Source organism: Furipterus horrens, unplaced genomic scaffold (genome assembly GCF_987537825.1).
Source record: "Furipterus horrens unplaced genomic scaffold, mFurHor1.1.pri manual_scaffold_7, whole genome shotgun sequence".
Lineage (NCBI taxonomy): Eukaryota > Metazoa > Chordata > Mammalia > Chiroptera > Furipteridae > Furipterus > Furipterus horrens.
Window position 1 is genome coordinate 22577636 of NW_028327177.1, and position 26552 is coordinate 22604187.

At 36.7% G+C, this 26552-nt stretch overlaps 1 protein-coding gene and 1 non-coding gene across 4 annotated transcripts in view; both read right to left on the reverse strand.

Moving 5' to 3' along the window:
• OXR1 (oxidation resistance 1) overlaps nucleotides 1–26552 on the reverse strand; it is a 363374-nt gene that overhangs the window by 218093 nt on the left and 118729 nt on the right. The window lies entirely within an intron of this gene.
• On the reverse strand, nucleotides 14249–14382 carry LOC150004110 (U11 spliceosomal RNA). The gene has a single exon (XR_016512554.1). It is a non-coding gene; the product is annotated as a U11 spliceosomal RNA (small nuclear RNA).

Consider the following 26552-nt stretch of genomic DNA (forward strand, 5'->3'; position numbering starts at 1 on the left):
ACAGGAAAAATTATGGTTCAGAGAGTTTAGTGCATTACTCAAAAACACAAAATCTTCTAACTCTGATAAGAGCTCTTTCTAGCAAATCTTTCTGTTAACTACTGGCACAGACGTAAAAGTAGTACATTTCATTGAATTTCTAACATATTAATTGCTTTAGAACAACAACGTAAATTATGATGCTGAGAAAACAAGGAGTTGTTCCCACCCTGATGATGTTTATGAGGACTGAGATTCATTCTTCATGGGGTGTTATTAGACTTTTAAATAGTTTACCCTAGGTCTTGTATTACATTTGTTATTCACTCAGAAAAACAATGTGTTTTCCCAAAGTTTGAGACAGGAACTGAAGCATATACTAATGGGTAATGATTCAAATAGAGGTAGAAAGATAAACTAACATATTCAATGCAGAAATACCAATTAATAGGTTGTGGTCCTTTTTCCCCGCAACCTCTCCAATACTAGTTATTACTTGTCCTGTTGATAATAGCCATTCTAACAGGTGTGAGGTGGTATCTCTCTGTAGTTTTGATTTGCATTTCCCTAATGGCTAGTGAAGTTGAGCATCTTTTCATGTATCTGTTGGATATTTGTATGTCTTCTTGGAAGAAGTGTTCTCTGCCCATTTTTTAATTGAATTGTTTGGTGTGGAGTTCTATAAGTTCTTTATATATTTTGGATATAAACCCCTGGAGCTATTGTTTGCAAATATCTTATCCCATTTGACTGGTAACCTTTTTGTCTTGTTGGTAGTTTCTTTTGTTGTGCAGAAGTTTTTTAGTATGATGTAGTCCCATTTATTTTTGCCTTTACCTCCCTTGCCTTTGGGGATCAAATTCATAAAATCTTCTGAGACCAAGGTCCACAAGTGTAGTATCTATGTTTTTTTCTCTGTAATTTATTGTTTCAAATCTTATATTTAGGTCTTTGCTCCATTTTTAATTAATTTTTGTACATGTGGACAAACTGTAACCTAGTCTCATTTTTTTGCACGTGGCTTTCAAATTTCCCCACCACCATTTATTTGAAGAAGCTTTATTTTTTCCACTGTTATGTTTTGGCTCCTTTGTCAAAAACTATTTGCCCATAACAATGGAATACTACCCGGCCATTAGAAAAGATTAAATACTGCCATTTGGGATGACATGGGTGGACCTTGAGGATACTATACTAAGTGAAACAAACCAGGCAGAAAAATCTAAGAACCATATGATTTCACTCATATGTGGGATATAAAACTGAAACTCATGGACACAGAAAACAGTATGGTGATTACCAGTGGGAACGCGGCTGTGGGTGTAGTCAAGGGTAAAGGGAGCCAAATATATTGTGACGGAAGATGACTTGACTTTGGGTGGTGGGCACACAGTGCAATATACAGATGATTCATCACAGAACTGTATGGAAGTTGGGGGCAGACTGTATGGAGGGAGGTGAAGGGGGAAAATGGGACAACTCTAATAGCATAAACCATAAAATATTTAAAATAAAATAAGTAAACACCAACAAAAGAAACCTATATAATCTTACTAACCAATGTTACCCAATAAATTTAATTTAAAACTTAAAACAGAAGGTCTACATAATTTCTTATATATGTTGGTACATGTTACCTAAAGTACAACAATCAAGGAAACCTCCTGTCCTTTAAAGGTTAATAAAGTCTACTGTAGGAATGTGAATATATAAATTCTGGGAAACTAACTTCATTTCTCTGAAACAATTTGAAGTTCTGCTAAGTTATTTGCAGAGGTAAAATTTTCTGGAACAAAGTATCACCTTTTTCCAAAACTGCTTTGAGACATAAAACATAGGCCAACACACCAACCAACAAACAAAAGCCTGTCTGTAAGATCACCCAAGATTCTTCTATGTAACAGAAAAATAATACTATTAACTAAAAAGTAAGTATGAAAGGGAAATAAATCCATCAGTATCTAAGTCCCTTTAAAGTGCGTCAGTATGCTTTTCTCTAAATAGAAGCCTCAAAAATACAAGTTCATGTAATATTTTTAGGTGTTGTAATTTGGATGTTTCTTATAGAGGCCTTATTAATGAATACTCTGGTATTAGTCAGATCTGACTCACACTCATTAATGAGCAACTTCCTTTGATGCAATAGGGATACTTACTCCTTACACTTTGGTGACACTTTGCATATATTATCTATTCTGATCTGCAGAGCAACCTGTGAGAGGAAAGGCAGGCATTATTAGAGTCAATTTACAAGTAAAGAAACTTAAATCAGGCTTAAAATAACTGCAAAGTCCATTTATTTAAATCACATACTGACGCTTGATTCCACTCCAGAACTTCAATTTCATATGTATATATAAAAGGGTAACACATCATCTCCCAAAGGACATTATTCCTATCCTGGCCAGATGTGAAGGAGAAAATTTTTCCATATAGTGAGCCAAAATCTGTTCACTTCATCTCCAACCACTGGCCCTAATTTACCTGGGAGGCCACCAGGACAACTCTACATACTCTCGGATAAACAAATTCTCAAATATGTGTCCTGGGCTATTATGTTCCCCTACAGTTCTTTCCTTCAGGCTAAATGTCCTACTTGTTCAACTCTTCTTCATGTCTTAAGTATATACATACAATATGAAATATACCTGATATACATTTTATATTAAACATCTTTTTCACATTAATCTGTATACATAGGCCCCCAACACTATATTTCTCTGTGAAATTTTATACAAGTCAATGGAGGTAAAAATGAATGTTATTGAATTACATTGTTTTACCAAGTCAATATGTATTTGAGTGATTACTATGTATCCCAAATTGTTTTCAGCATCTATGGAAAAAGGTGGAACACCTATGGAAAACTTTTCTCAGTCAATTTATAGTCCAGTTGAAGATATCTAATTTTAAAAATATAATTTGCATTTACTATGGCTATCATCAATAAATGAACAAACAAGTGCTGATGAGCATGTGGTGAAAGGGGAACTCTAGTGCACCATTGGTGGGAATGCAGATTGGTGCAGCCACTGTGGGAAGCAATATGGAGATATCTCAAAAAATTAAAAATGGATCTTCTTTTTGACCCAGCAATTCTACTTCTGGGAATATATCTGAAGGAACCCAAAACACTAATTTGAAAAGACATAAGCACCCCTATGTTCACTGCAACATTATTTACAATCGCCAAGATGTGGAAGCAGCCCTAGTGCCTATCAGTAGATGAGTGGATAAAACAACTATGGGACACTTACACAATGGAATACTACTCAGCCATAAAAAAGAAGAAAGTTTTACCTTTTACGACAGTATAGATGGACCTGGAGAACATTATACTAAGTGAAATTAGCCAGTTATAGAAAGACAAATACCATATGATTTCACTCACATGTGGAATCTAATGAACAAACTGCACTAATAGGCAAAATAGAAACAGACTCATAGACAGACTGGGAGGCTGGCAGTTATGGGAAGGGGGGAGATTAAGGGGTGGAGGGGTTGAGCACACAGGAAAAAGGACTCACGGACGTGGACAACAGTGGGGTGATTGTAGGGGGGAGGGGTATAAGTTGACTAAATGGTAATGGGAAAATACAATAAAAAGTAAAGGTATATGAAATCATCCAAGTAAATTTAAACACCTCATTATCTGGTGCTAATTATTACTGTAATAGGAATTAATCAAATACAGGTCACATATGCCATAATTACTGTTGGCATATGTGTTGTTAAGATCATTATACTGAATGCCAGCTCTGGGTTCATGATTTCAGAATCCTTCTTGGGGTGTAGTACCTTAAAAGAAGTAATTAAAGGTAAGTTTACAGATTTCTAGCAGAGTTCATCTATACAATGTTCAGCATGCTCTTGAATAACTGAGAAAATACCATAGATGTACTTATATTTTTCTCCGAATTTATTACTGGTTTTGCTGTGGTTATAGGTTATTGTTATAAGTTCTTTAGAAACACTTTGTTTTTAAGTGGGATTCCTTTTAAGAAGCTTGACTCATGATAATAATGTGCTTTAAGTAAAATTCCTCAGTGTCCCATTAAAGTTAGAATTTATATTCTTCATTTTCAGGTCTCTAAGTTTAATAATTATTTGGTCATAAATAATCATCGAACGACCTAAAGAGACCCCTATAAAACTAAGAACACTATGGGGTGCTTTTCTATTTTCACAAAGGACAATAAACAGCTAAATATTTTCCCCAAAGGTTACAACTAAACACACACATGGACACACAAATATATATATATATATGTTTAGTATGCTCAATAATTTGAGATCAACCTCAGATATTTTATTTGCAGTTACTATAAAATATTTCAGTTACTTTTCTGTGCTTCTTTGGTAGGGACATAGTTTAGACAGGCTGAGCCTCAGAGAATGTGGCATACTAAAAGATGTTTTACCAAAGTTAGTGGCATTTTATTCACAAGACCGTTGGTGGTAAAAACTTCCATCTATGCCACTACAACAATCCTGTCTAGTGTGTGTGTTTTGGGGGAGTATGGTAATAAACTCAAAAGAGGCAAAAAGTAACAGTCTAGAGGCAATCTGAATCTCTACTCTGCAAGACGAGGGGAGGGATCAGCCTTTCTGAGTATGTTCCCACAGCGCAAACAGCATACACCTGCACCTAGGAAATGATCTGAGTTTCTTTGGGATAATTTTGACTCATCAGCCATTAGCTTTTCTTAGGCCAGGATACATGGTGGTTCATTCTGAGTCAGGGAAGAATTTTGCCTTACAGAAAGTCTTTTCCTTAACAAGACATGTTAAGGAGAACATACCCTGCACTTTGAAACATCCCAGCAGGGTGCATGCTAATTAACTTACTTTTAGAAAATGATAATAATTATACAAATTGTTTCACCACCATGGAATATGAGTTTGCCCAGATACAGGGATTAACCACATTTAGAGGCTGCTTTTACGCCCTTTAACCACCATCATAAATGCTTCTGAAACCAAGGCTGTAAGTGGCCCTACCACATGACTTGGTACAAATGTTCTGAAAATGCTAGGTAAGCGTGCAGGAAACATCCCAGGTCTTTGAGTCTCATGAGACTCTACCCTGCTGTCTTTCATGCAGTCCTCAGAAAACTGGAAGCAGGATATAGGATATTTCAAGTTATATTTCCCATACATAGAAAGATGATGATGGCATTTAATCCTGCTTTTGGAAATTGCAGGTGGCCGGTACTGAAAGACAAGGCAACCTCAGATAGTGCACAGAAACTCTTTGCAGGTATTTCCAGGTGTAAGGAGATTCTGGGAAATCTATTCTCTGGGTCTCCTTCAACTGATGAAGGCACTAATTGAGAGCACTGGTGTCAAAAGTAATTTTTAGTTTAAGTTTCAAGTGCCAGATTGGAGTCTACTAGGCTAAGATCACCTGTGCCTTCTTGGCCACTGCATCCCTTATATAGTACTGTGTCTGCCACATGTAGGCACTCAATAGGTACTCTATTTTCAATGGACTGAATGAATAAATGAGTGAATGACTATGATGAATTGACAGTCAACTCTACTTCCCCTTGATTTTAACACACGCAGCACAGTTGGCTTGTGACGCTGGGTGAATAATGAGGATTAACTATGATGTCACTTCTGACAGCCTTCAGTATATCACAATGAGTCAATTTTGTTAAATTAAGATTTTTTAAAATTTATTTATCAATTGTGTTTTTATTGCAGTCATCTCATTTTTTTTACTCATTGCTCTCCCCTGCCCTGCCCACCTCCCCCCTCTCTCACACTCCATCCCCACCCTGTTGTCCCTGTCCGTGGGTCACTTATACCTGTTCCTTTACTAGACCCTTCCCCTTCTTTCCCCCCATGTCCCCTCCCCCTTCCTCTCTGGTCCCTGTCAGTCTGCTCCTTGTTTACTTGCCTCTGGTTCTATTTTGCTCATTTGTTTTGTTCATTAGGTTCCTGTATTTGGTGAGGTCATATGGTATTTGTCTTTCGCCGCCTGACTTATTTCACTAAGCTTAATACTCTCCAGTTCCATCCATGTTGTTGCAAAAAGTTTTTAGTGAAGTAAAAAGTACACACTGTGGCAACTGATGCAACAGGAAGAATGAGGAATGCAGTCCTGAGGTCATGTCATTAAAGACATATTAAACTAAATAAACAGCAGATACGCTAGGTCTTGGGCTTTTCAAGATATTGTTGACCTACCTGCTCGCTAGTGAAAGGCTCCTGTATAGGAAATTTTTATAGATGGGGCAGGAAGAGAGAAGATTACTCCTCACATGTGATGCTGGAAGCCCAAACTTTGGGGGTAGAAAAGCTAGGTGGCAGCAAGGAAGGAATTCTCTCACCTGCATTCAGGTGCTTACCAGAGTGACTAGAACACTAGAGGTATTAATAAACATCTGTAATCAAATGTCTGATATCTACTGAGCTACCAGTTGAGTACATCCTAGCTCAAGAAGAGGAGAAAGACTAAAATTTTTGATGAAAATTATCGAAGATATGTGATAACAATGATGCCAGTCAGACATTTTAGCCACTTAGTTAGGAGTCAACTTAATGATGAATTTTTATGTAAAATACGCACAATAAATACAACCGCAACTCACAGGAAGAACACACACACACACACACACACACACTTATTCGGTTTCCTGGATTCCTGAATCTCCATTTATCCATCACCTGGTTGACATGGAACTCTAATAAAAGAATCCAATTGAAAGAGGGATGAGGCAGAGGAAGTAACTAGGCTCCAGATGTAATCAAGTAGCTGCCTAATTTATTGTTATGAATTTTATCATTGATGGATGTTCTGAAGGCTACTCAAGCTACAAAGAAAAAATGCAGGTGAAATTGTGATGTGGAGAAATAACTCACGAGAGCTCATTGAGATGGATTCAGTTGGTCTCTTTCCTTCAAACTACACTGATGCTATTAAATCCTCTTCAACGTAATTATTTTATTATAGGAATAAAACCAGACAATGGTGCTAGACATATTCAAATTCAATTATTTGATCACTTTGTCAAGTTCCCTTCTTATTGTGTAAATATCCCAATGCCTTTTTTAAAGGTAAATAATGCTTATTCTGCTTCTGAGAAATGTACTAGAAGAAGCCCAAAAAGTCCTTAATGAAAAGCTGTTCGGGAAACATCCAGACTGTTTCATATGAGCGTGACTATATGACTCAGTGAATACATTAAGAGTCGTCAGAGGAAGTAGGAAGTGGGGTATGGTTCAGGAGGATAATATCTGTATTCTATTCCCAGCTACATCTCTATCCTCTGGGTGACCTATGATGACTCACATCTCTCTTTCTGAGTGCTTGCAGTGACTCAGAATTGTTTTTAAAAGCCCTCTGTTAAATTCTATACCATAGATCATTTCCTCTGGAAAACATACAATATTATCTTTTTTAAGCTCTTTCCTATATCTGTATTCAAAGTGACAATTTTCCATGTATACAGACTGAAGGGAAACGCCATTATATTTACAGTATTTAACAGTGAAAAAAACTCATGATGAAAATATTGTATATAACATTTTGAATTACGTAAAGTTTTTGAATTATGGGACCTAAGGGCACTGACTTTTACAGCCCAGAATTTGGGACTTGGTCTAGGTCTGCCAGGAAAACACTAAATAGATCTTCTGTGGTATCATATTCAATGGATCATAATCTAAAATCACATATATTTAAATTGCTGGATCTATAGGAATCACACTGAATCCATGGAATCAGATGCGATGGCCCCATACTGCACTTCCATCTGGTTTCCCATGTGACTGATGCAGCTGGACCAGACAATATTTTCAGTAACACTGTTCTGAGGGCCATCACCTGGTCCTTTGTCAGTATCTCTTTGAGAGAGTTATGTCAACATCTATAAAGAGAATGACTCATGGCTAACAATAGGGATTTGAACACAGTATCTTCATTTTGACAATTGTTAATGAAACAAGAATATACTTTTAAAGGACAGGCATTTGACCTTGTCTAATGTTTTTATCAATAGATAATATGTCAACTAAAACTGTTCTTAAAAGATTCTAAAATTGCTTTCAGTTTGGATTTTCAAGCTCTGATCTCTGGTTAATATTAGTGTAAAAGTTGTGAAGAAGATGTAAATGATTATTTATCAATAGGTTATACAATCTTGAAAAAATGTACACAAATATTGGGTTCGAGAGATTTTGCTTGTTTTGTAAAACATAGACCTTGACCAAGGCAGACTTAAATGTTCTGACTAAAGCAAAATACCAAGTCCCTTGTTAGATGGTGCCTGGCAGGGCGTACTGGCAATAGTATGGGAAGTCTTCAGAGGTCAACACTGCAACAATGTTCTCTTCTTCCATACCAGTCAATTAGAGGAATGATATATACCAAATTATATCTATTCAAATGTTATAAAAAAATAACTGTGTGCAAGCAGTAAGAGTACAGAATGCCACATGACTGCTCCTTATCCTGGACCATGCAGTCATAAAAAATAAGAGAATTGTTAAATTGAGTGTATACAAAAAGCTCAGTGGGCACCAAAGAGGCAGAAACCAAGTCCATTTGGCAAGTGAGGAAGGCAGGCTTAGAAAAGCACTCAAACTGAATCATGTGTTTTTAACTCCCCACTGAGCATGTAGCAGCCTTCCTGCCGTTATACTGTCTATACATGTAACTCTGTTTCAACCATTAACCTGTAAAACTTTGGAAAGCCAAAATCAGATTGTATTCATTTTTGAATCTTTTTATAACAAAAAGTCAAATGCCTCACAAAAGAAATAATAGAAGTTAAAGAAATCTTTATAGAACTAAATTACAATATGCGTACAATACTTAACAATTTTTATTGCTGATCTCAAGAGATATAAGCATTTCTAGAAAACAATTAAAATTATATACTATATAAAACTGTCTTTTTGTGCTATTTTTAAGTCATTAATGTTCCAAGCAGCATTCTCTAGCATAATCAAATCCAACATTTGAAAAAAAATCTATTATTCTGAATTAGAAACAATCATTATAGAAATTGCTTTGAAACAGATGGTTTCTCAAAATGTCAAAATTATAAAAACAAATGCTTTATTCTGAATAGTTTATGTTTAAAGAACTACTCTGATGTATTTTCTGGACAAGTTTTTGTTTCTAAGTGAGTAAAATTCATCATATGAATAAGCTATATATTAGAACCTATATATCATATATATATGATTTCTAATATCATGCACTCAGATGTAGTCTTAGATTCCAGATGGTCTAGAATAGAATGATCAGAGTATCAAGGGTAAAGCATATTCTCAGATGTCTGCATTCTTGTCATCAGCTCTACAGCATATTTTTTTGTACTAAACCCTAAGCAAACGAACACAATGTAAAAGTTCTTACAGACATTTAAGATGTAAATAGAGTAGCTTCGATGTGTTTCACGGGAACACAAAGAATGTTACTTCTTTTTTCAGTTCCCGACATTGATAGGGATAGTACTGAATCTCACTCTGCTGCTTCACAGAGAACACTGTCAGTTCTAGAAGCACAAAAAGTCAAGAAAATGACTTGATGAGGTGCTTGTTCTTGAGAAATAAGAAAATGAGAAATTACTTTTCTGAGGCACAAAGGGCAAGTGTACTAACCATAAATTTGCTTTGTTTTCAACCTTTTAAAAGGACTTTTAAAAAAGAAAAAAAAACCCCGCAGGCTTCTATAAAATGAAAATATAAAAGCAGTCAAATAATAACTCTCCTCTATTCAAGAGGCATTGAGGTGGCTTAAAGATATAACTCCACGTGAAATAGAGCGAGCTGCTGTTGTGTCAGACATGGGAAACATCCCTGCAGCAAGAAGTTAACGTTATATGGACACTACAAGTTTTACATTTCCTAAATCATCCTCATTTGCTTCAGAGAATCTAAACTTAAGATACTAAATAGAGACAAACATATGGGAGCAATCATAGCCTTTGAGATGATGGGGAGCATTTTAAGAAATGTGTACTTTGGGATGGAGCCAGGCACATTTTGGTCAAGTAAATCTCCAAGAAACCGCAGTATTATGAGAACTGTCTTCGTAATTAGACCTTAGCTTAGGCGAAAGCACCTGGCTCATTCACTCTTTCTGTCAGGTGTCCATTCCAAACACTTAGGCAACTGATCACACACTTATCTGAACATCTATCATAACATGAATAAATTATGGTTCATTCACCACATGAAATATTGTGCACCAATGCAAAGCTGAGCTATAACTCAACTGGACTGGAGTTAGCATCACTCTACCGTGACATGTAAATTGGTGAAATACAAAATTTCAGAGTAATGTTGATAGTATATTTTTATTTTTGTTTAAAAACATGTATGCATGTGTGGAGAGCATACATGTGTTTGTTGTTTAAGCATGAAGAAAAATGTGCAAGGATATTCTCAATTTCCAGGAAAGTAGATTAGAAAGGGCATATGGAATATGTTTTATTTTGTAATTTTATACTGTTATACTTGCAGCAATAAGCACATATTTTGTCATTTAAGTATCTAATTAAGAAAGTGTAAGTGAAATTTTAAAAAATAATCTTGGATTGGATTTGTTTTAATTTTTTTTTTAATTAAGTACCCAGTTACTGTGGATGCCAATGCCATCACTTACTAGTTGTGTGATGCTGCAAAATTTATTTTTTATACCTCAGTATCTAAACCGGTACAATAGGAATAACAATACCAATCACATAAGTGGTTGTGATAATTGTGCTAATACACATAAAGCACAGAACAGTTGCCTATATTAAATAATAAACATCATCTGGTAGTAGAAGTGGTTGTGTATCTGGGGCTATTTTTAAAGAACTAATTTGCTAAGGTTTCTGGATAACACTATTGGTTTTGTAACCAAGGCATATTCTATGTAGATACCTGCTTTTGGCTCAGAACTTTGGATGGTTTTTGTCACTTAAATATTGATGGAGGAAGGCAAGAACTGTAAGTTTTTCTCATTATTTAATAAAGAGTCAGAAGTGATCAAAGGGGTAACACCTGTTGAAGCAGGTTAATTTTAATTAGGCAATTTCAACCCCTAAAATATCTCTGTAATTCAGGCAGAAGCTATATATTTCTAATTTAGTTTCCGGATAATTGTGGTTTCCTGGCTTCCAAGTGAAAAATCAATGTTCCACTATAAATGTGAAGTGAGGCAGCAGAATGCTAATTAGGTAATCTGGTTAAATACTTGAGATGCAAAAATTACATCTCCCACCTGCCCACCTGGGATCTCAGCATCAGAGGGGAAATAAAACTTTCATTATATAAAAAATATATAGTAATGTAAAAATAATTTTGATACTTGAATGGTGTTAAACACTATCAATTCTGTTGTCTACATCCTACTGAAATAAAGAAAAAGAAAATGCAATCTTATAGTTTGTTTGTTTTTTTAAAAAAGAATTAGTGAGTAAAGGGAGTTACTTTACTTCTGGGGTGGAAGACACGTTTCTGCACCTGAGCTGTACCTGATGTTCTAAACGATCACATGGGCATCCACTGGTGCCCATAAGCTCCTGAAAAGCTAGAATAGCCAAGAGAGATTCTATGTTGGTAAACCCACAACACTGTTCCTTTAAAATGTGAAATGCTTGAAAAACTATTATTCTCAGAAAAATACAGAGAAAAATTTTCATGACTTGTTTTTTTTAATTATTTTAAGTGATTTTAAATAATGTATTAAGCTAACTACAACATATTAAACTATGTAAGTGCTTAAGATACTTTTAATGGAGAATAAAAAGGATACTGATCTCCCCATGCCACTTAAAATCATTTAAACCATACAATAAAAGGTGTTAGTCAACGATTGGCAGAAATAACATTTAAAAATTACAAAGCATTATGGTTTGAAAAGAAATCAGATGTAATGGATACAGCAAACCATGCATGTCGGAGGGTTTCCCTTTCTTTAATACCCATGCCCTTGGCAGTCTGCCTTGTTCATGGTCCCATTTCACCAGGAAACAAATAGCAACAGGAATCCATCTGTTTGGTCCCATAAACACAAAGATTTGATTCCCCACTTGCACAGAAACCAGATGGAACTAGGAAACGTTTTCTTCGTAATAACAATGAAAGTAACAACAGTAGAAGCTGGTAGATCCCACTTACCCAGGGCTGTTTTTGTCTTTCGTCATTTCTGTGCAGGTCAGAGGCAACCTTATAGCCTTGAGGGAGCCAGTCAGATCTGATGAGCGTTCAGTTACTAGTGAGCCTGGTACTTGAAGTCCAGCGAGCTCCGCCCACACCTCCACCAGCGCCCTGGCTGTTGGGGGAGGGGCTGGTATGCAGGAAAGCAACCAAGGAAAAGGAAGACCCAGAAGTCCACACAGCAAGATCTGAAAATGCTGTTCAGTGAGTACAAAAAAGGTGGGTATGAAGTGCAGTTGCTCTTCAGTTGTGTGTGGAAAATGTGCTTCTATAAGTGTATTTTTCTTTGCAGCCTATCATCTAAACCAGACAAGAAGGTGTGTTAGTAAACGCTAGGTAGCGCTGTGGTGAAATTTCTTTGTAGCATACCAAAAACTAAACCCAAAGACACGATTTAGGAGAGTGCCCATATCAGACTTTCAACCGCCAAAGAACACAAAAATATTGACGTGAACACCATTCTCACTATAATGCATTGTGTTCTCTGTGCGGGGCGATGTGGTAAGCACCCAATGCATTACTTAATCTCTCAGTGGCCTGTGAGGCAGGTACTGTTCAGTTCCACTCAAGGAAAGAAAGAATGGAAATTGGCAAGGTTACAGAAACGTGTTCAAGGTCAAAGAAGCGTGGTCAAGGTCAAATAGTAAATGGCAGAGATAGAATTTGAACTCTGTCCTTTAAGACTCCAAAGATTAACTTGTCAACCACTTCACCATATTTCCCTCATCTTGTTACATTATTTTCAATAGATCCCTTTGTATCACCAGAACATTCTTCCTAAATATTAAAATAAAAATAATTAGATAAGGTGTTTAGTAATTTAATGTGAAGCACTCAGTTACTGTTAAATCAATATCCTCAAAAAGTTAAAAATACCCTAAAAATTTTAACTTTTAATATATTTTCAAAATCTGAGATGTCAATGATAACATTAAAAATGGAAATATGAGTTCCAGCCAGGTAGCTCTGTTGGTTAGAGCATCATCCTGATATTCCAAGGTTGTGGGTTCGCTCCTGCTCAGCACACATACAAGAAGCAACCAATGAATGCATGAGTAAGTGGAACAACAAATTGATGTTTTGCTTTCCCTCTCTTTCCAAAAATTAAATAAACAAAAATTTAAGAAAAATGAAATATGACCCTTAGGTGTAGTTTACCCAGCATCATAACATATAGAAGCAGCAGAAAAAGTAAAATGTCATTTAATGGTATGTTGCTGGTGGCATGAAAACTTAATTAGGTTTCTTCCACCAGGGATCATTGTAAAAATTCAATTTTTAAGTGAGAAGCTCCCTATGGATTCAGAGAAGCCATGAAATAGGATAACCCCAGGGCATTTCCACACCTTGACTTGTGAAGAAAAGTAGAAATGAGTTAGGGCCGTTTCCTCAGAGTCCAAACCCAGCTGCTAGGAAACCACCTTTGAACACGCCAGATGTCCCCCTTGCTGATTTCTAGAGATAACAGTGAAGGGAGACGAGCCACCTCCCATCACATTGTATTTTTACTCTTATCCATAGGCTTGGCCTGGAGAAGACAATTGTCACAAAGCCAATCTCTGTTTCATAGCCCAATAAGAAAGGGCTGTGCAGGAACTAATGTAAATGACCCATGGACATGGACAACAGGGTGGGGATTGACTGTGGGAGAGGCGGGAGGTGGATGGGGCAGCGGAGAGCAATGGGGGGGATGGGACAACTGTAATAGAGCAACAATAAAAATATGAAAAAGGAAGAAAGAAAGAAAGAAAGAAAGAAAGAAAGAAAGAGAGAGAGAAAGAGAAAGAAAGAAAGAAAGAAAGAAAGAAAGAAAGAAAGAAAGAAAGAAAGAAAGAAAGAAAGAAAGAAAGAAAGAAGAAAGGGAAGGAAGAGAAGGAAGGAAGGAAGGAAGGGAAGAAGGAAGGAAGGAAGGAAGGAAGGAAGGAAGGGCTCTGCGTGCTTCCCCTGCACACATTAGGGTGTGAAAAATATGCCTGGACTGTAGCCTCATTAATGCTTCTGTTTACCAGAACCCCAGCCCCAGGAGACATTAAGGCCAACTCGCTTGTAAGGGAGGACTTAATCTGGCCCAATAACAAAGTCCATTTTTTTTTTTTTTTTTTTTGCGGGCGCCAGGACCAACAATCACTAGCTGCCCCGATAGCAAAAAATTATGCTTCCGAAATCTCTTGATGTCGATTCCGCACGTAGGGCAATCAAGCTGCTCTACGTGTGCCACTCACGACAGAAGCCCTTCTTTACAAAGTCCATTTTTGCCACTCCCCTCCTTTGGAAGAAACTACATTTTTATTGATTTTAAGAGAAGCAGTAAGAGATGGCTTGCCACACATAGAAATTCTTCCTAAGGTTTTGTTAAACTATGCACTAATTAGCATGAGAGTCCTTTTATTTCTTTCCCTAAGATTTTTATTCAGGTAAAAATCTGATTAAGCAGACGTCTAGAGTAAACCTAAAAGGTAAATAAAGTCTAAAAAAGCCACCGATGGCAATCAAGGAGGATGTTCCAGGCCTTGGCAAAAATGGGGAGAGGGCGCATGGGAACCAGGCAAGGCAATAAGGCTGGTCTTCTAGGAGAAGCTGACAGAGCGCCATCTAGGGGTGCTGCCCTGAAACATGACGCAGCTACTGAGGAGCAGCTGCCACACGACAGGCACCAGGCCGCCAGCCTCGGTGTCCTGCAGATGGATTTGCCTGTGTTTGGACAGACTCTTATAAGTTAGCAGTTAGGCCTCGTGGTGCTTTTCACATCTTTGTTGTTAGTTTGTCTACAATGATTCAGCGTTCACCTTCTTGGGTCTTTAATGCCAAAATAAGCCTCTTAAATGACTACAAACTTGTCACCAGCCCATGAAGTTATACTAGAAATAAAGTAAGCGAGATTAGCGTGTCTGTCTTCACCACTGCATTGCAAGGTCTTTAATAACAGGAAAGCAGGCGGATGTTATCAGGGCTACGTACTGCTTTAGTAGTTTCCATTTAATTCCCTGTAAATAAAGGGCTCTGTCGGTAGACTCATTAGGAAAAGGATTTAGAAACATCAGAACAAGAACACTCTTTGAATTCTTAATGCCTATTGCCCAAGGTCATATATAAAATATTTTTTTATTTGTTCTTAAACCCTGCAATTTTTATTAAGTTCTTCTAATACAGATGTTGTGTGTGCGCATACACATAAATTTTCTATAAGAACTTTAAAATTAAGAGTTTCTGAAGATCCTTTCTTTTTAAAAAACTCAAATAAGGAGTGGATATATTTAACAGATGTTTATAAGTCCAAGCTCAGCTGTAACTATAAACAGTGGTTAAGTTATACTGTGGGAATGTCCTAAGTGAGAGGGCACTAACTATTTTATATATCTAACCTGAGATTATTGATTGGTGAAAAACACTTGTCATCAAGGTTAACATGCTGTACTAATATTCTAATTTCAGTTCGGTACTACTTTATATTTTACTATGTTTTTCTAAGATGAAGCAAACTTTTATTTTATTACCGTTTTATTATTAATAGTTCCAACTGTCAAACATTGTTTTCAATATTGTTTTTTTAACTCTCTATATCCAACGACATCATAACTTCACACCAAATCCAATGCCTTTTTGAAAAGAAGCAAATGAGATTAGAAACCCTGGATAGTAGTCTTCATCAGTGGCCTGAATTTTTAGATGCATGCTTGGTCTACAGTAAAATTTAACAATCCAATTTTATTGAGTTGGAATTTATTCTATCACCCAGAACTAGAACGAAATGAAATTCTCTTTTTACTCTTAACGGTACACCAGATAATTCTGATAAGGTTCACTTACTGAAATCAGCAGTTCTTTCAGCGTGTAGAGAAAAAAAAAAAAAAAAAAAACGCCATATTTTCATTGTGCTGATTTCCCTGTGTCATTTATTAGTATTAAGGACAAATTGCGCAGTGGTCCATATGGCATCCCTGCGCACAGCTGTCCAGCAAATGCTGCACTGCTTTCTTCAGAGCAGAGCTAATCTACCCCAGCTTCTGGGGGATATGGTATGGGAGCTGGTGTAGGGACAAACCAATAAATTATAAATCTATAAACTAGACAACACCTACTATTTCTTAAACTGTTGTCTGTTCTGCATACTATCAATGCAGTCCCATAGATGGGGAGCACCCCTGTTAATCCCCTCCATGACAGATATTTTCTCCATTTTAGTAAAAATGAAATAAAGAATCAATTAAGTGAAATTTTATTACTGCCTATAAATAATAAGCCACAGTCAAACCTCATTTATCCAGAAACTTCAACTATCCAGAACCCAATTAATTTACAAATTCACAGATTTTCAGACTTTATTATCAGAGAGTTCTCTGTATAGAACCTTATTAGAACTATATCTAAAGCTTTATATTCCTTATTAATCCAATAAGCATGGTTATCTGGTGTCTCATCCACTGAACAGATTCATTGAGCACCTACTATGTGAATAGCACTTTGCTAGGTGCTGAGGATTCAATAGTAAAAAAAAAAAGTGATTTGTTTCCTCTCCCAGTGAGGTTTGCATGATAAAATCCACAAATGTTTGCGTAGCAAATGAGATGGTTGAGGTGGGGAGTGTAGCGACTACTAAAGAACAGCACATGCATAGCCTTAGCTACATGAGAAGAGTCTAGAAGGAATGAATTCAGAAAGCATGGTGGTTTATAACCCCTAAATTTAGAAGCAAATATCAGAAAAGCAAATTAAGTAAAACAAAAATAATTAAAAAGCTAAAATAGTTTGAAACAAAATTATAAATACAATTATACGGTTACAGAAGATGGTCTGACTTTGGGCGGTGGGCACACAATGCAATATGAAGATCATGTATCATAGAAATGTACCCTTGAACCCTATATGATCCTATTAACAATGTCACCTCTATAAATTTAATAAAAATATAAATAAATATATATGCATTATCTCATTTAATCATCCCATCAAGAAAGGAGACGGGACCCTTATTGAAACCTAGTTTTTATGTGGATGAAGACTAAGGCACAGAGAATTAAGCAACGGGCCCAACATCATATGGCTGGTACATGAAGGGGACCAAAGCATGCTAATCTCATTCCAGACCTATTGGATAAGCTATAGGGCCCTCTACCAACATGCTCATTATCTCTGGCCCTGCACCTTAAACACATTGCTATTATTCTTGAATCCTATCTGTGGGCTGGGCACTAAATATCATTTGATTTAACTCTTAGAACAAACCTGAAAGAACAGCATTACTGTCATCCTCCTCTTACAGATATTAATACTGAACAATCTCAGAGTATTTAAATAATTGGTCCAGCTACAAAGCAGCTACTACTCACCAAGTTGGTGACTCCAAAGCCCTTGCTCTTCATCCCTGTGCTGTGTTCTTTTCTGCATGAGGGTTTGTATGTAAATGTGCCGGTGACTTCCTAACAGCCTAGCAGTTAGGCAGTACCAGTTCAGTAGCAGTACTGTGAGCATGTAGTATAGCATAAAGATGAGCATTTGTTATAGAGTGAGTTGGTCTTGAGGTCAAATTCTGCTATTTGCTCTCTATTGACCCAAGACAAGTTACTTAATCTGAATGAGCATCCTTTGAACTGAGGATAATAAAACCCACATTATAAAGTAGTGCTCAATTAATTATTAGTTCTCTTAGCCAATGCCCCCAACACATTTTGAAATTAGTGACAAAGTTTTAGGAAAGAAAGGTATCTAGAGCTTCTGCAATAATTGGAATTGAGAACTGGTAAAAAAAAAAAAAAAAAGGGAGGGGGATTTACAAAGCACTCCCAGTTTCTAATCTGGTCAAGTAGAATAGTGTTGTCCAATAGCCACATAATGTAAACCATATATGAAATTTTAAATTTCCTAGATGCCACGTTAAAAATAATTACCTGAATAATGTTTTATTTCACCCAATGTATCACCTCTTTTTCATACTGAATCTGGAAAATGTAAGGTATATTTCTTATTTACAGCACATGTTGATTGAAACTAGTGGCTTCCATATCGGACAACATCATAACGTGTGAAGATATGCTCATTTCTCTGGCTTGTGATGAGTTTCCAAATCTTTTTCTTTCCTTATTTAGTACACTCTGGATCTGGCTATCGTCAGTCAACAATCTAGTTCTTGTGCACCTAGCTTGACCTCTCACATTTACCTCTTTGCTGATATTCATGGAGGCAGTCAGATTCACTCACATTACAACGTATGAGAAAACAGTCCCTCAGGGTCTGAAGTGCTCATTGGATGTTGAATGCCTGAAGCACTTGTTTGTCCTGTTTACATTGTATAACTGCCTCGTATATTTACTTACCTTTCTGCCAACAACTCTCCAGCTAAACCATAAGTGCTTTAGAGCTTTTCTACACATTTTTACAGCCTCAGCTTATAGCACAGTGTTACGCATGTTTTAGACAATCAATGTATTTCAGAGGATGACAACAGATTCCCTTGAGGAGCCATCTTGCAGCCTTCACTGTATCTACCACAGTACCTTGGCCACAGACTCTCAATTCATTTTGTCTGAGTGAATGAATGTTGTTTCAGTGATTGAGCTGACAAGCTCTCTTGCTCTCAGTGTGAAAATACAGCCATTAAAGAGATTCTGTGAGAGCTATAGGAGATCATCTCAGATAGTTAAGATATCATCTGCCATCCCTCATTCACATGGAGATACTGTCAAGTTGGGATCATAATCCTGGCTTCCTGATTCCTTATCCTGTACTCTTTCCACTGGGTTATATTATTTCTTTCTGTTTAATTTCTCCCAAGGGAAGAGTACGCTCCACAAAATCAGAGATCAAACATGCTGAAATAAAGACTACTGAAAAGATGGTAAAGACTATTTGAATTGGTAAGAAAGATAGAAAATGGTAGTGCAGCCTTAAAATTTTAAAAGAGGAGAAAGTTTATTCTGTTAAATATCCTTTATTTTGAAGATGTGAAGATGCCTTTTATTCAATGCGAAAATATGCTATGAAATTAGGTACTACGTCATTACATTTTAAGCTAAAGTTTAGAGGATTTTTAGCTTTTAGAAATAATATTCCCCTGTATGTTGAAGAGCTGGTAATTTTTGTTAAGAGATATATCACAGGTATGCCGATGTTTTTAAACATCATTTCCTTAAGAAAATGGAATATTTTTTTCACATAAAGTACAAGAGATTGAGAAACTATCTCAGGAGGAAATTTAAAGGACAATTATCTGGAGATGAAGATCAGCGTAAAGGGTAAGGAGTACTCCGGAGCTTATAAATCTGAATTTGAATCCTGACTGTGCCACTTACTACCATTGGATCAAAGGTACATATAATGGACAGATGTTCCTTTGTTTTGTTTTTCTCACCCAACTGTCATCCCCTTGTCTTCTTGGGGAAGGTACAATGTACCACTTCCCTCCATGGGTTTGAGTTGTGTGGACCCACTTTCCTGCCCAGAGGGAGCCTGGGATTCGGGCCAGGCAAACAAGGAAAATGATACTGAATCCCAGAACTGTGTGGGGACTGCAGGGAGAGGAGCCATGGCCGGTCACTAGGGACCGACGAGCCGAGGGGATGTGAGCAGGCAGCTGTTGGACGCCATTCAGCCACCTCAACAGGGAAGGCTGTGTGGGAAGGTAGCGGACAGGGAGAGAGCACAGCCAAGTGACGGACAGAGGGAGATTATATACTCTTTGGGCTCAGCCATGAGAGAAGCCAGTTCTATCCCAAGACTGGATGCAAATTATTAATACCTAGATTTTCCATCACTTGAAATGGTAAGGTCCTGACAAAAAGCTCTAAGTTATCAAACTTCGCTTAACTTCATATTTTATCTGTTCTAGTGGCATTAAATAGCTTCAGAGTCAAAATACATGACATCACCTGTTTCAAAGCACATTGAAATCTCCGGTTCTTTGGGAAATGGTGCACCTGATGCCTCAGTATTATAGCTCTTAATGAGTTTTTCAGTGTTTTTTAATCACCTCTTCAGTTTAACAAAGTTCACAATTTTCTAACAAAATTGCCTTCTCTTAAACTTTAGCAAGCAAAAGGCAAAACCCCCTGAAAAGTTTCTCTGATTTGGTGGAATATTACTGTTGCTTGAACCACTGGGTCCACAGTAATTCAAATGATCATATTGCTACACACACCTACACAAACGTTCATGCATATAATATCAACATGAAATATTTAAAAAGAGGTAACATTACACTTTAGTTTTAATAACATAAAATATACACCACTAGGGGACAATGCCAGAAATGCACATGATTTAAAATGTATGAGATATAAAAGAGAAATGTAATATTAAACTTGTTCTTTAAAAAAAGTTTTTATGTTGGTTATTTTTCCCTCCTAAAATGAGTTTTAGGTTTGCATAGGAACATTTGATAAATGATAGACTTATCCTCTAAGCAATAATAATAAAAACATTATTATTATTACAATGTAATTACTTTTATAGTTGAATTTAACTGATAGGTAAAAAAGAAAACCAGAAATGTTTACTCTGTTATATATCCACAAGGAAAAACAAAGAATATATTTAAAAGAATGTTTCTTTACACATTGTTTAGAAAAGTGAAAACTAAAAGTAACTACAATATAGAAATAATAGAATGGATAAATAAAATGTATGGGATAATATACTGCAATTTAAATGACTGGCCTACATAGATGGATGGAGATATAGATACAGTACATATATATAAACATGGACATATTTTTAAAAGAATGTTGATTGAGAAGAGCAAGATGCCACAAGATACATACAGTATGATATAATTTATATATCCTCTTAGAACTCAAAGAACACTATTTCTATATTTCCTCACCCAACATCTACTTCTGGGGTGCCAACTTTATGTCAGCCATTACTCTAAGAACAAAAAGGATGTAATCAGAAGGCCTCTGACCAAGAAAAAGCTTATATTCTAAGTCAAGAAATAAATAGCAAACAGATAAATACATGCATATTTATATGTTATATACAAATTCTGCCAGGTGGTAGAAGAAAAATAAAGCCTGGTAAAGGATTGTAAAGGCATTTCAACTATAAATTAATTGGTCTCCCCAACCCACCAGGAAGTGACGTTTGAACAAAATCCAAATGCAAGCAGAGATTATTGACACTCCATGAGACAGAAGGGTAATCCAGGGCAAGGGACGAGCGAATGCAAAAGCCCAGAGATGGAAATGTGCTCCTGGGACAGCGAGGAGGCCAGTGCACCTGGAGCAGAGGGAGCAAGGTGGAGAGTGGGAGAAGGAAGTTTGGATCATACAGGGCCAGGGTGAACATGGCAAGGACCTCAGATATTATTCCAGAAGGGACGGAGCCCACTGAACGGCTGGGAGGAGCAAAGTTACATGATCTAACGTATGTTTTTTAAAGGACCAATCTGGCTGCTGGGTGGAGAACCCACGGAGTTTGTCAGAGTACTACTGTGAGAGAGAAAGCAAAGAACAGTTGGGAGGTGGGGCAGTGACCCTGGTAAGTATGATAGGCGTTGGCCTAGGGAAGGAGCAAGAGCAGGTGAAAGGGACTGGAATTGCGATCTACTTGATTTTGAAGGCAGAGCCAAGCAGACACACTGTTTCTGCATAAACTTACGCTATAAAACCCTAAGAATATAGATGTCAAATATAGAAAGGCTTCCCTCTAAGACAGGAGCAAGGAGAATAGAAAATATAGGTAGATTCAACATCCTAACTTTTTACTTATTTAAGAGAAGAAACTCTGATGTGAACATATTATAATCTTATCATTTGTTAATTCTGGGCTTGGATGTTTGCTTTATTATTTTTGTACTGTCGTGGTTATCATATTTTCCCAGAAGAATTATATTCTACATAAAAACAATAAATCTATGCTTTCTTTTCACTGTGAATCACTGTTTCATTGATTCATTCATTTATTCAACAAATATTATTTGAATGCCTACTCATGCCAGATGGTGGTGTGGATGCTATTCAATCTATAAGGAGCAAAATGAAGTCTTCATGGAGTTTATATACTGGGGCATGAGGCAGACAATTAAATAAATAGATATATAATATGCCATTCTGGATTAGGGGATATGGAGAAAAATAAAGCATGATAGCAGAGTTGTTTTAAATTGGTTCTAGTGGACCAATTTAATTATATCCCTGTGGTTACAGATCATAAATATAATCAAACATCATAGAAGCATAGGCAACAGACAGTTATAGGGAGGTCAGAAGCCCTGGATTCAAAGTTGGCAAGTGTTCCAGTTACCAATGTATCACCACCACCACCATCATCGTCATCTTATTATTACTACTTAAATTTAATGATTCTGTGCGGCAGCAGTTTGGACTGGGCCTAGTGGAGACAGCTCGCCTCTGTTCCATGATGCTGGAATATCATCTGGGATGGCTCAAAAGGCTGGGGGCTGGAACCACTGCAGGCCAGCTCAGCATGTTTTAGGATTCCTTACCTCATGGTGGCCTTGGGACTCCAAGAAGTGTCCCAGAAGTTGTGGGCAGAAGGCTAGCCTCTGAGTCATAGACCATCCTTGCTGGTTAAATAAGTCACTATGGCCAGCCCAAATTCAAGGGAAGGGGAATTGAAGTCCTCCTCTCAATGGGAGCATTAGGAAGGAATTTATCTACCCCAGTGAATTATTTAACTATCCAAAGAGGAATTAATCGAGTCTATAAAATGGAGCAATAATGTTTACCTCAGAGAATTGTAAGGGTAGCAAATAATGTACAGAACATGTCTAGTGTCTAACTTAAGGACCTCTAAATGAATTTTCCCTCTATATTTACAGAGAACAAACAAAGAGACTTCAAACCCATTTTTGCCTGAGATGAGGAGGGTCCAGGAAATCCCTGAAGTCCACTGGTAATGGAAGAGGTGGGTATTCATAAGAAAGTTTTATTATTTTTCCCCATAGTTGAAAGAGCATGATAGGGAGATAGACTATAAAATCATATTTAAGGCACTCCAAACTCTGTGCATCTTAGTTCTCAGTGTTATAACTTTTATAAAATAGGCAGAAACTTCGTTTGAGTATCATTTTACACCCAGCCAGGTGTTTAGAAGAGGAGAGAGTTAGGTAAGTCAAGTCTTTCTTCTTGGGATTATAAAATCAATAGAGCTTTCCTCCTGAGGCAGCTGTTAAAACAGAGGTATTTGGAACATAGCACTAAATGTTCCCTCACTGAGCTTTGAAATGAAGTCAGGTAAAGAGCACAATCTACTTCTGAAGAAAGTATGGGATAAACTTAGCTTTCATTCCCATCTGTGCTGTATATTTTTAAAATGCTAGCTAATTTCACCCCATTGGTTCCTTTTTAAGACTAAGCAAACTAACTTGTCTAATCATTTATATAACATACAGTTCCGTTCAACTTTTTGCAATGGGCCTTTGGATGTTTGAAAAATACATTCACTTTACAAGGGATTATGATTTTAGGAAAAATGCTTAAAGGGAATAAATGATACCAACATTTATGCAAATGAAAGCATAAAAGTACCTATAGAAAAAGAATAGACTATAGAAATGCTTCTAGTCTTAGTTTCCATTTTAAGTGAACATAAACCTCTATAATCATCAATGCAAAGAGATAAATTATTATGGAAATTACTGGAAAATACTTGCACTGAACATGCATAAACTTTAAATAGACTGAATTAATTACTGGAAGACATTCACAAATGTACCTACATTTCCTAATCACATTTTCTTAGCAAAACTGAGAAACCCAAAAGAGCCTGAAAACAAACAAACAAAAAAAAACCTCAACCATCCCTGATAGAGAAAAACATATATAATCTAATAGTCCTCCAAAAATGAGAGACTTATTGATCATTGTTAGATAAATTAATTATTTCTTAAGTCTCTACTAAGTGCCTGATGGGCACATTATTTTAATGACAGAAAAGATTTAGGAGTTTGTGATTTTATAGGTAATTGCACATATTAATGGTACAGTGATTTTAAAACACAGCTGCCCTGGTCAGGTGGCTCAGTTGCTTGGAGTGTTGTCCCACGCACTAAAGGTTGTGGGTTTGATATGCCGGTCACGGCACATACCGAGGTTGAGGGTTTGACCCCAGCTGGGGGCACATGCAGGCAGCAACTGATCAGTGTTTCTGCTCTCTCTCTGTCTCTCTCTCTCCCCTTCTCCCTCTATCCCTCCCCCTCCCTCTAAAAATCAATAAATATATCTTCAGGTGAGGATTAAAAATAAACACAGTGAATTTAGTTGATCACATAAACTCTAAAATAACTTCTTTTTGAAATAATAAGGACTGATGTTTTTATTTCTCAGATGTAAGGAAATATACAAGAGAGATATATTCTTCATGACTTCAAAGAGTACAGATAAACGTTAGAACATAAATTCTATAAATTAACAAATAAAGATGTACGACCACCAATTCATAACCAATTTTATGATGTGCTATATTTTTAAAAGAAAAGTAATGTAAAACTGTCAACTTTGTTTCAGTATGGCTTTCTTATATATTAAATTCCTCTTATAATGCTAGCATCTATATATTTTTTCTTTTCTCTTTCGGTCATTCTGCCAAATTCATACATGGCTATATATATAAAGATATATTTTAAAACAACAAACAGGTCCCCGTGCCTCTTGCCACATAACAAGTTATTTTCTTCGGCTTCACACAAAAACACTTTCCTTATTTTCTGCCACAGAGAGTTAAGTATTTTGAGCTACTGATTTTCTGAGAGCTCAGTTTTAACCCTTTAAAAGAGGGTTGGAATGGTGTGTATATGTTTATATATGTTTATCCAGGTTGTTATAGTCTTTCTGAAAAAAACAAAGGGGCTTAAGTGAAAAGTCTAATATCCATATTGAGCCCCATAGTGTTTTCAAGTTATATCTAATTTTATATAGTAAAATAAATCTGTCAATTCAGACTACTTCAGTTGGACTGGCAAATAAAAAGTTCAAGTTATTAAAAACATCTGTTGAATTAACTGCCCAAACAAGAAAACAAAGAACCAGAGAGTGGCTAAGAGTTTGTCTCCCAACAATGTAGCAATACTGACAGACACAGAGCTGGGATTCAGTGCCTCTCAGTCTGCCCTGGTCGGGGCGCTCTCCAGCCCCACAGAGGGGGTGGGGCATGATACAGGAGAACAGGCCTCACAGGCTCCATGGACGTCAGCTCCCCATGCCTCTTGTCATATAACAAGCTCATCTATCATCTATTTAACTTTTGAGTCCACAGGCTATTGACTGGATCCAGGCTCCAGGGACTGGGATGTTCTTGTAAGATCTGCTAACCGTCACCATGTGACCTTGAACAAGCCAATCAATACCACTTACTCTTCAAACTTCTATATCTGCAAATAGAGGACAAGAAACAGCTTGCAATGCACTTGCCTCAACAGAGTGTTAGGAGACTCAATGAGCACATTCTTCAAAGTCACTGTGACTTCTGGGAATAAAGATGCTTGGTCAGGATAAGATACATTTTCTTGTCCACAGCACTCAGAGTGACTGAAGTAACAGCTCACCACAACTCAAAAAAGCTCCTGTGCTTCCGTTTCCCAAAATGCCGCAGGTAAATATGCATGATTAGATCAATGCAACCATGCCAATGCAGTCAACAGTGTCACTGATGATATAGAGTTGAATATTTTACTTATTGCATCTTTATAATAATAGTGTTATAGTTTTAATTGTTATGAGCTTTCGGTATGACCATTTTTCCAAAATTAAAAAGAATTTATGTTCTGAGAACCAATATTCATTGTAAAAATGTTTTTAATTATACAAAAAGTATGAAATAAAATAACTGGATCTCATCACTCAGAGATAATCATTGTTGATATTTGGGTAACTGTTCTAGATATATTTGTGGATACACACACAATACACAAACACACATATGTACATATCTGGAGGTACATTTAAAATCACACCTACTTATCTATCAACCCATGTAAGTATGTGCTATTTTGCAACCTGCTTTTTTTCCAGGTGTTTTGGACATGTATTCCTCTTCCATGAAATAAATCAACAGCATGATGTTCAATGGCTGCCACATTGTGGTCCACAGCAAAGGTACACTACTTTACTCATCTCCATTGCCGATACCTATTTTAAAGCATTCTGCAAAACTAACTACCCCCAAACAACAGAACGGAGCTTCAGAACCATTTCAAAAGCTCAGGCATTTTGTTATGGACAAAGGGCCAGAAAATGACAAAGGCATTTGTAAGAGAGAGAAGGACATGAAATCCATAGAAAGGTGGTGAGGGGAGATAAACACATTAGTGTATTTTCAAATAAATCTTGTATGTCTTACATTATACATATACTAGTATATATTGAGCTGTTCATTTGGAAGATAAAATAAAAACCAAAGTGGGGCAGTGGAAGGCAATGGGGGGAAAGTGGGACAACAATTTAAAAAAATAATAA